This window comes from Pleurodeles waltl, chromosome 4_1 (genome assembly GCF_031143425.1).
Source record: "Pleurodeles waltl isolate 20211129_DDA chromosome 4_1, aPleWal1.hap1.20221129, whole genome shotgun sequence".
NCBI classification, from domain to species: Eukaryota; Metazoa; Chordata; class Amphibia; order Caudata; family Salamandridae; genus Pleurodeles; species Pleurodeles waltl.
The window spans coordinates 784668357-784680437 of NC_090442.1; positions in this window are offsets into that span (position 1 = coordinate 784668357).

The window sequence follows — 12081 nt, forward strand, 5'->3', positions numbered from 1 at the left end:
GTGGCCTGCACTCAAAATAGTAGTGTACACTTAATCACTGTATGTCAAGTACAAATACAAGTCCAAATCCCAACCACTGATCACCAATGTTAGAAATGGGGTCTTTGGTTGACAGTCAGGTTACCCCCTGTTCAAGCAAGGACCCTCACTCTAGTCAGGGTAAAAGAGAATCACCCTCAGCTAACCCCTGCTTACCCCCTTGGTAGCTTGGCAGAGCAGTAGGCTTAACTTCAGAGTGCTAGCTGTAAAGTATTTGTACCAAAACACACAGTAACCTAATAAAAACACTACAAAATGACACAACACAGGTTTAGAAAAATAGGAAATATTTATCTAACCAAAACAAGACCAAAACAACAAAAACCACAATACACAAGTCAAGTTAACAATCAAAAATCAAAAAGAGTCTTTAAGTAGTTTTAAACACACGCTAGCGCTGCTAGCGTGAAAATGTACCTGGTGCGCTTCAAAAATAACCCCGCATGGGCGGGTGTGCGTCAAAAAGGGCTTGCGATGCGTTGATATCACTCACAAGCGAGACCTTGCATCGTTTCTCCCTTCTGTCGAGTCTGCATGCATTGGTTCTTCTCTCTGCAGGAGAGCGATGTGTCAATTCAGTCGGCACACGGGTCCAGGCAGGCCTTGCGTTGTTTTTGCACGCATAACAATGGTTCGCGTCAGAAATCCAGCCGCCCGATGATCCGAAAACTACACAGCACGAGTCGCGATCTCCCTGCCTCCGTCAGCGATGCTGCGTGTCGTTTCTCCAGCTTCGTGCATTGATTCTTCTGCCGTGTTTCCGGCGAGCGTCGATTCTCAGCTGCAGAGCCGGCGGCATATTGTTTCTTCAGCCGCAGATCGAAATCACGTCAATCTTTTACCCGCACGGCGCTCTGTGCGTGGATTTCTTCCTCTTAGGCTGCCAGCTTCTCCTTTCAGGGTCCCAGGAACTGGATGGGCATCACAGGGCAGAGTAGGAGTCTCTCCAGAGACTCCAGGTGCCGGCAGAGAGAAGTCTTTGCTGTCCCTGAGACTTCAAACAACAGGAGGCAAGCTCTAAATCAAGCCCTTGGAGATTTCTTCTCAAGATGGAAGGCACACAAAGTCCAGTCTTTGCCCTCTTACCCTGGCAGAAGCAGCAACTGCAGGATAGCTCCACAAAGCACAGTCACAGACAGGGCAGCTCTTCTTCCTCAGCTCTTCAGCTCTTCTCCAGGCAGATGTTCCTCTTGTTTCCAGAAGTGTTTCTAAAGTCTGTGGTTTTGGGTGCCCTTCTTATATCCAATTTCTCCTTTGAAGTAGGTCTACTTCAGAATAAGAGCTCAAAATATAATATACCCCCTTCATGTTGCTGCTGGGCAACATAGGCAGCTTCATCCAGTTTCCAGGAAATGAGGATTTTGACAATGTGAAGGGAGATTGTTATGCTTTGGGTGACCTACCACATGTGGTTGGAGCAATTGATGGTACACATATTGCCTAAGTGCCATAACACAATAGAGAACAGGTCTACTGCAATTGGAAGAACTTCCATTCAATGTGCAAGTTGTCTGCCTACCAGATTTGTACATCTCAAACATGTGTGCCTGTTTCCCAAGATCAACACATTATTCCTTTGTACTACGGAACAGCAGCATAACCCTGCAAATGTCACAACTTGCACCTGGGAGGGCCTGCTTGTTGGTAAGTACAATCTGCCATTATAATTATTTGGTTAATTTATAGTTTGGTATTCTACAATGGGATTAGCTATATTAGCTCAATATGTTTTTTCTGTCATATAGGAGACTCGGCTTATCCTAACCGACCATGGTTCTTAGCACCGCTGAGGAATCGACCACACCAGAGGAAGTCCACTTCTGTGAGGCCCATGGAAGGACACGGAGACCAGTGGAGCCAGCTTTAGGTCTCTTAAGGGCCAGATTTTACTGTCTGGAATAGACTGGTGGAGCTCTCCTCTACTCCCTGATAAGGTGTGCAAAATGATCATGGCCTGCTGCATGTTGTACAACATAGTCCTGCAACAGAATATTCCGCATATTGCAGAGGATGGAGAGCATGATGAGCCACCAGGTGAAGATGCTGAAATGCCCAGTGAAGGTGACAGTGGTGAAGAAGAAGAAACTGACGCCAAGATGTCATTGACCACTTCTTCAGATGAGTGTAATTATATCTTTAAATAATGTTACTTTCAATGTACAAACAACTTGTGATATAATGAGCATATCAGTCTGTAATGGAAATTTTTAAGAATGTGTAGTTCGGAAAATTTCAGGGCAAAGCTGTTTGTTGTTCAAAGTTTTGACACATTGACTACAGTGTTCATTTTCATTGTTTAACTTTGATTGTTCTAAGTAAATGTGACCTCATAATTTACCTTTTGTAATGTGTCTGTTTTGTCATGGAAAATCATTATTTTTTTCTTGTCATTCTGTTTTAGTATCATTCACCATGTTATCTTCATTTGGACATTTCAAAGTTGTGACATTTGCAGTTATATACTGCTGTTACAAAGTACTAAGGAAAAATGGGTTGATCCTGTGAAAGACAAACACACTTTTGATATACATGGGTTGTACAAAGACAATTTGCACAGTGAATGAATAGAAGTTTTGGAGATTGCATTGGACTTGTTTCCTGCTGAATGTTGTCACCAAAGCAATACTTGCTTCTTAACTTACTCTAACCACATGTGTAAGTCGACCAACCCTTAGCATACTTACCTCCCTTCACATTTGTAAAATCCTCATTTTGGGTTAAGTGTATAAAGCTGTTGATGTGTCTCATCATTGTAGAAGTAACTTTTTGTAGCACACCACTTTAAGTTGCTTGTGACATGCCACCAGATCCTGCCACAGTGTACTGGAATGATCCTGTGACCACAAAATGTAGTACTGCCAAGATTTTGACAATTGGTGTACCAGATGTGGGATTATTATTGTGAAACACGGTGTCTGGCTCCAGCTGACATGCATCAATAATAGTTTGCTTATTGTTTCTAATTTGTAGGATTATATCCTGTTCCTCCATGGTGTCAAGGTCTAGAACAGTAAAAATAAAGATGGTACAAACTATTTGGGTTATGCATGGGTTGTATTTTTGTAAAAGAACTGACAAATTATTCTTTATTACATAAGTGTGAAATTCATACATTAAGATTTGTTGTGTTTGTTATATTTTAATTTTTTTGGGAAATGTAACTTTTTCGGCCAAAATATTTTTGGATCATTTGCATTTTTAAAATATTGATGGAAAGAAGAAATTAAAAACAAAAAGTAAATACAACAAGAAATACAACAGTCTTTGATGTTGTGTTATTGGAATTTATTTTACAAACACAGATAAACTAAAACAGGATGTAAACCAAGAAACCAAGGAAAAAGCGAAAGAAAACAGTCAATCGTGGAGAATGAAACTAATATTGTAGATGCAAAATTGTTTGAACTCAAATGTATAAAATACCACTAGCATCAAAAAGGTAAATTTGTCCAGCGAATAGTCCACAGAGTGAAAGGTATTCACACACTGGAGGAAATTAGGTTATGCATCTCTTGCTGGTGGTGTAGGTCTTGCCCTCCTCTCCTGGTGGTCCGGATGAATGTCCCCTCCTCCATCCACAGTTGCAGGTTCTGAGGTGGTTGCAGGTGTTTCTTCTTGTGGCAGGGCCTCTCTTTCTATGACTGAGGCAGGTGTAGAGTGGGGCCAGAAAGGGGCAGAAGTGTCTGGGAATGTTCTACACATATGGTGGAAAATGTCAAACAGCACCCCAGTCAGGGAGCTCATGTTAGAGTTAATATTCTGCATTTCTACACTGTGCTCCCTCTGCAACTGCTTCACGACCTGGAACTCTGTCAGGACCTGGCCCATCATTTCTTGGGACTGATTGATAGCTCCCAAGACTTGGTCAATGGTGGCCTAGGTGAAAGTGAACCAAGTGTCTCACTTTGCTGGCCCGCAGATTCCCCCCCTCCCAAGGAACTATACAACCACTACCCTGTATGGGGGCATCCACAGTTGCAGGGCCTGAGGTGGTTGCAGGTGTTTCCTCTTGTGGCAGGGCCTCCCATTCTGTGGCTGAGACAGGTGTAGTGGGCCTAGATATTGTATGGCCATAGAAAGGGGTAACTGTTGCTGGGAAGGCCCTGCACATATGGTGGTAATTGTCAAACAGCACCCCAGTCAGGGAGCTCAAATTAGCGCTAATATTCTGCATTTCTACATTGTGCTCCCTCTGCAACTGCTTCGCTTTCTGGAATTCTGTCAGGACCTGGCCCATTGTGTTTTGGGACTGATTGATAGCTCCCAAGACTTGGTCAATGGTGCCCTGGGTGACAGTGAACCCCTTGCCTCACTTTGCTAGCCCACAGATTCCGTCTCACGAATCCTATGGCCACTACCTTGTGCCCTTGCGCCAGTGTGCCCCACCCCAATGGGTCATGGCTGAACTAGAGGTGGTGGTGGTGTTAGCTCAACAGCAGCCAAGACTGGAGTACACAAGACTGGAGTGATGTTCCTTTGGACACAGGAAGAGGAGGTATCCATTGGCTGAGGTGTTGGAACGGTTGGGGTAAGAGGTGTAGGTGTGGGTCGAGCTTAACTCACTAGGGCTGTCTGCCCAGACAGACCAGATGGCTCAGCCAGCTCCTCATCATTCAGACTTGCAGGAGTAGAGTACTCACTGAAGGCTTGATCCTGGTCTGGAGTGGATTTATCCTCAGTGGTAGAGGGTTCTCCACATACTCTGGGAGTAGGACCAAATATGAATGACAAGAAAACAAATTGTATAAGTCTGTATTATACATCAAATGTGTTTTGAGCTACAAATGAGACAACCTAATTTAAAAAAACATAAGTAATTGAATGATTAGACCTTTCAGTGCCCTTTTGTTAATTACCCAAATAACATATGTTACACACATACCAATTTCCAAAAAAAGCATGTGAAGAGATGCCGTGAAAAGAAAAATATTACTTATGAAGTGTGCCTAAAATATACAACACATACAACCCAAAACATCACTTCAATAAAATGACAAGAAAGTGAGAACATACAAAACTTGATAAAATAATCAAATTTGTATTCACTGCATAAAATGGGGTTTGAGAAATGCCTAACATTTTGACATATGTTCATATTTAAAAAAGAAGAGAGAAAGAGCATAATCACATTGAAAACATATTTTCCAGATACAAAAACAAGGAATCATGGTATTTGTAGACCTTTCAATTTGACATTGCCAACACTTGGAAAATTGTAAGCTCAACATTCCTAGTAAATATATATGCAGTGAAGAAATACAAACATTTACTAAATTATGACATATGTGAAATATGTTAAAAGGTGAAAAAAGACTTAAAAGCACCATACCTTCATGGTATAATAGATGCACTCTCCCCCGCAGGTCATTCTACCTCTTCCTAATTCTAGATTGTTTGCTACAGCATTCACTCTGTCAACTATTCTGGACCACAGTTCCCTTTTCTTACATCTGGTGGTATTTTGTACTTGAGCCCCAAACAATTGTGGCTCTACTCTAATGATTTCATTGACCATGACTGATAGTTCTCCCTCTGTAAAATGGGGATTTCTTCTCCCTGCCATTATGAGTAACAAAAAATGTAATGTAATGAAGGACTCATAAGTTAAGGAAAAAAATAAACACCTGAAAACTTAACAGAGAGACAAAAAAATAAAATAACCTGACTTCTGTGTGTGGCTAGTTCAGCAGCAAAACGATGTTGTGCAGTAGAATGAAGGATCATGGCCTGAACTTGAGTCTAATATATAGTGTGGTATTCAGGTGTCCCCATTTAGATAATAGACATCAGGTGTGTACTGCTAGCATCCCTCCATTAGCCACAGACATGGTGCAATGTTGAGCAAGTTCCGCAACAGATCTCTGCTGTCAGGGAGCCACCGCAAAAACAAAGGCAGCACAATAGGGAAATTTAAATATGCTCGGCCAATCCTGCTATCCTGGAGATGGAGTACTGTTAGCCAGCATAGAAATCTGCTGTGTTGGCAGCATGAAACTGCGTACGCTATGAATACACTCTGTCGATGCGGACAGCGGTAAAGCAGCCATACATCTAAATATGGCAGTCGGAATTCTGTCAGCTTGATATGGTACTTGACACCGCCACCATGGTGGGACGACAGAACTCCCATCAAGATCTAAATCAGGCCCTTAGTCTTTAAGTCCAATTCACCACAGTACACTTCAAAAGCCTACCAGGACCTCAGGATAGGCACACAGGGTTTCAAGCAGAGGCCAACAGCAGGGTCCAGTGCAGGTCCAGAAGCCACTGGTTAACACCCAAGAAATGGCATCTTGCAGCTTGTTGCACCAAAAGCTTGAAATGGCGGTCAGCCTTATGTCCCTTGGAGTCCTCTTCTTTGTCCTGGGTACAAGAGGGAACAGGACAAGTCCGTCAGTGCTTCTCATCTAGTCACAGGCAGGAGGTCCAATCCTCTTCTGATCTTCCACAGGCACAGGAAGTGTTTTGAAGTGGGTGCCTAGATATGCAACATTTATGCCTTTGATGAGCTATTAGATGGGGATGACTCCTAAGCATGCCCTAAACAATGAAGTAAGATTTCCCAGGGCATTTTCACGATGGCAAAAATCTTTGGCTACTCTAAACTTGGGATATGAAGGCTGGGCGTGTGTGGGGAGTGTACTATATGGTAATCCTGGTGTCCTCCCACATCTAACACTAAAAGCCAGTGAGGGACAGCCAATGTACCCACAATAAACACAGAGAGACAAGGGTTTTCCTGCAACCAGAGAGTAGAGACTCAAAAATTGTCTTTGCATCCTGTTTTCATCCTTTGAAAAGAGCCCCAAGTGTTATATGTAAACCTAGCAGATCGGTCAAGCAGGATTTGCCACTCCAGCATGATTTGCCACTCTAATGTCAAAAAAAGATGTTCATAGCCCCTACGATTCTGCTAACTCAAAGGAGTCCTCCCCATTCTGGCCAACCTGGCAATCACACTGTGTAGCTCCAGGGTGGAATGGCACACCTCATTCGCATGTATTCAGATGCTAATAACCAGCTGGGAGAAGTTGGAGAACAACTCTAAATTAGCCTCCTTGAACTTCAAGCAGGGAAAAGGTAACTTTCTAACAGTTACTTTTCCTTAATATGTATTAAAATCCAACTTCAGCAATGAATTACATTTTAAATAATTATTAGAAATATTTGCCTAATTATTTCTCTAGTTAGTCCCATTTCTTAAGATACAGTCAGATCTGCCACAGTGAAAAATAGCTTTTGCGTGCTAGTCACTGTAAGGAAATGTTATACATTTCAACATGTCCAACTTTTAAATACTAATCCAACTAATAGGGTGTACAATGAGGGAAAAATGGCTCTCTGGATACACATCAGCCAAAATTCATTAAACTACGAGGCATCCTCACAAGGGAAAACACCCATCCCTCATGGGTTTAAACATAAACCCAACAACCTGTATAAATCAAAATGAGGCACCCCACAATAGTAATAAAATCACAAATCCAGATAAGTACTGACTCCAATGAGTAATATTGTGGAAAAAACAGTCCAGGAACAATTGAATACAGTTCCTTAATGTCCGGTCCAAACAAATCTTATATTGAATCAAGTCATCCAATATCTTAATGCTTCATCCATGGAACAAACAAGCCAACACGTGTTTCGTCATGGGAAATTGTCTCATCCCAAACGACTTCTTCCGGGCTAAAAATTGTAAACAAATTATTAGAGTTAAGAACCAAAATGCTCAAACATCACACTTGAGTACTGTGCAACAAAAATCCCAAATTTAAAACCCAAATTTTTCAAAAACACCCGAAAAAAGGGTGGTGAGAGGAAAGAGATACCGCATGTTTCGGACCCAAATTTAGACTCCAATCAAAACAAAAAACAAAAAACAAAAAAAAAGGAAAGAGTACCCCTAATTGTATCCCACAAAAATATGCCACTTAAGCAAAATATCCAAAAAGGTGGTGGAAAGTAAAGAATAGTGACCAACGAATATGATATCGCCCACAGACATAAAATCACCCCAAACCAGTGAATTTAGTCATACTGACTCCATTTAGATACTAATAACTTATAACAGTACCTTCATACAACAACGAGCACTTATCCATATATTTAACGTTGCTATCCCAAAATAATCAAGAGTACCAAGGTCCAGCTGTCAAAGGAAATCACAAAATTAAAAGTAAAGATAACTGAATTACTTAGCCAATATGCAAAATGTACAACCAATCAACATTACACCATATCACTGTTCGAAAAATAAAAAACAAATAACCTTCCAAATACCTCATATTCAGTGATCCAAAAGGCCAACTATGCATCCCATCGAAATTCGTAACCCGTTTTATGTCCACGAACTACAATTCAAAACGAAAAGACAAATATTGTGTAATGCAAATCCCTTATTCACCCAAAATTTACTAAAACAAGTCTTGATCTAAAGTAAATCCAAGAAAACTGCTGTATACAGCGTATAGCCTCAGACACTCACCCTCGTATTGAAAGAAAACGCCTCCCTCTATTCAGACGCCGACGATGCGAGTACGCTCCTCGCGTTCTATTAACCCGGAAGTCAAATAAAAGGCCGTTATTGCCAACAACACAGAAAAAGGACTGCCGTCCAAAATCATAAACAAAGGACAAATTTCTTTGTAAACTGTGGGACAAACACCATATCAAAAAATCCTAGTGCCGTCAACACTAAAAAAGGACTAACGTCCAAACTCCAACAAGGTAAAACACGAAATTTATTACCTTTGGAGATCATGGATAACGTCTGAAAACGACCCACAATATTAAAATAAATCTGTCTCATTACAATATGGTGTTCACAAATAAAGTAAACTCCTGGTAGACATTAGCACTCCAAAGAAATAGATGTTCAAAAATCGCCCCAAAAAAATATATTTATGTCCAAATGACCACCACCAATGCCCATCGTTAAACAACTACACATCCACTTTAGATAATGTACCACAAAGATAATTACAATCCACTATATCAAACTAATTATATGGCCATGAAAGGAAAAGAAAGAAGTATCAACCTATTCTGTAGTTGTCACCAAACTTAGAACGACAACATCTAAAATTGCTTCAAAATATTCTATATGTCGCACGTCCAACATCTCAGTACGCAAACATCACCATTGACAAATTTGAAACAAATACCCCAAATAAAATGTCGCAAACATGTTGTAGTTAAATACTTAGGGGGTTATTCTAACTTTGGAGGAGGTGTTAATCCGTCCCAAAAGTGACGGAAAAGTGACGGATTTACCACCAGCCGTTTTACGAGTCCATTATATCCTATGGAACTCGTAATACGGCTGGTGGTATATCCGTCACTTTACCGTCACTTTTGGGACGGATTAACACTCCTCCAAAGTTAGAATAACCCCCTTAGTGTTTGAGAATTTTAGTTGATAGCTCCAGTGGTTCAAAACATTTCTAAGTCATCCAAGTGAACATCGCTGAAAATAAGGACTAAAACATATTAACAGAGTCTAAAATAAATATCATACATCAAAATACAATTTGTACATTTTTCAATCTCCCAAGAAGAATTCCAATTCCCTGTCAGAGTTGAGACCTGATTCCACAGCCCTCAGTCTCATGATCCATAGTGCCTCTTTTTTGCGTAAAGATAATTCCCTACTACCTCCCCTCGGATTTCTAGGTATATGTTAAATTCCAAAAAATTCAAAACTTTTGTGAACTGATTGTGCATCACAAGTTACAATATGTGCTACAATTGGATATCTTACATCATAGTTTTTAAGCACTCTGACATGTTCCCCAATTCTAGCCTTAAGTGGGCGTATGGTACTCCCCACATATATTCGAGAACATTTACAACGTATAATGTATACAACATGTGTGGTATTACAATCAATAGTCGAATTAATTGTAAAAGTTCTCCTACCAGTAGTAAATTCCTTGATCTTATGGCATGCCCAACGACATACACCACAACCACCACATTTGAAAAAACCTATACTCCGGGAAGATAACCAGGTATCCTTTTAGAAAGTAGAAGTAAAACTGGGACTCAAGGTATTCTTTAGAGTCCTACCCTTCCGGTACGATGTGAGTATTCTTTCTGATACTACATCTTTCAATGATTCATCTTGCAACAATATATTCCAGTGTTTCATCATAAATGTTCTTAAGATCAGAGAGGCATCATTATAGTCTGTTGTAAAACGAACCTTATTACAGTGTGATTCAGCATTACCATGATCCTTGGTTTTCAAGGTGTCAGTCCTTACCAAATGTTTAGCTAGAAACTGTGCCCTCTTGATTACCTTATTCGAATAACCTTGTGCTTTAAATCTTCTACCCACTTTTAAATACTATGCAACTTGCCTTATGTGCTATAGGGGTGACTTATGACTATTTAAAAGGAAGTTTATGACCTGTCAAAAAGGTTTATTTTGACAGGTCAGATTGCAGATTTTACACTGCTAGAGTCTCAGATTCAGATTCAGGACATTCTGTGCTTGTGGTTAATGGAAGAAAGCCTTGCTAGGATGTTTCTTTTGCAAACTCCTCCAGTGAAAATAGTGACAACAGATGCCAGCAGGCTGGAGTGGGGTGCCACACTGGGAGATTGCTCTTCCAGGGCAGATGTTCAGCGCAGGAGGCAGAGAATTCTTATATTTGGAGAGAGCCTAAACCAGTCCAACTGTCTTTGATTTCTTTGGCTCTACACAGCAGGAACTTACACATTCAAATCAGGACTGACAAGAGGGTGGTTATGAGCTACTTAAACCGTCAGGGAGGTTGTCGAGTACAGACACTGATTATGTTGGCACAGGAGACTTGTACATGAACAGAGTGCAATCAGCTGTCAATTAAGACCAGTGTATCTTCCAGGAAAGGACAACTGGGATGCAGATCACTTGAACAGGGCTTTTCCCCAAAGACTTCTCTATATTTGACTCAGAGAGTATTCTAGTGGTTGCAAGAGAGGTTTCGATCACAGAGAATAGGCCAGTCTGCCTTAAGGAAAAATACCCTTCTGCCTTACTTCTGCACGATTATGTCTTGCCAGGAAGCATGAAGATTGGATGCAATGTCTTTCAAATGGTCTCAGGGCCTGTTGTATGCAATCCCCCCATTTCAGTGATCCAGAGGGTATTACGGTCATACTCTCTGCACTGGAGATCATTTGATTAGTGTTGTGGGGTGAAAGGTTTCTCTGTAGTTCCCATAGAACTGGTAAATGTTCTAAATTTCTTGAGCAATGACTTTCTGATGGGTTTGGCAACCTTTACACTCCGAGCATAATGGATTAGCTGTTAGAGCCTTTAGGAATGTTTGCTTAGAAGAGATAGAACCTTTGGCTTCTAGGGGCAAGATATATGAAGCGTTTTTGCTATCGCAAAAGGTTTGATCTGCAGAATCAGGCTGTTTGCAACCACAAAAAAAGCTTTTTGTCATATGTGAAACCTAAATTGTTATTCTGTTACACATTACCAAATTGTAATTTGGGTTTGTGAACAATTAATTCGGTCTTTGGAAGGGGTACGTTTAGGACAGTCCTTTCACATACCAAATCAGAATATATGTATACAGGGATGTGGAATTCCTATAGCTCGACGCCTGGACATATTGTTTGGGTCAAGGGCAACAGGTTTTCATGTTTATTTTGTCCTTGGGACAAATAGGCCCAACCCCCTGCAGCACAAACCCTTTGGCTACCCGTTTAAAGAGAAGGAAACTGTCTGCAGTTGAGGTAATATGTGTGTTCATATGTAAATGCTGTTTGAACTTATATTTATGGTTCATTAATAAAAAAGTCTTCACTATTAGGGTGAGTGCTGTAAATAAAAGTTTTAGGGTCACACTGCACTATTGAATGTAGTTCCAGTAAAAAAAAAAGTGGACACACTTGTTTGAAAGGTTTAACAATATGAGGTTAAGTAGAATGCCCCAAGAATGGCCTCTGAGTAGATGCAAATGTTTGCAGAAGCTTGTAAGCAAGAGTGATGGTTCTTTGCTTTCAAAATAAAATAATCAGGAAAAACATTTCGCTACTATGAAA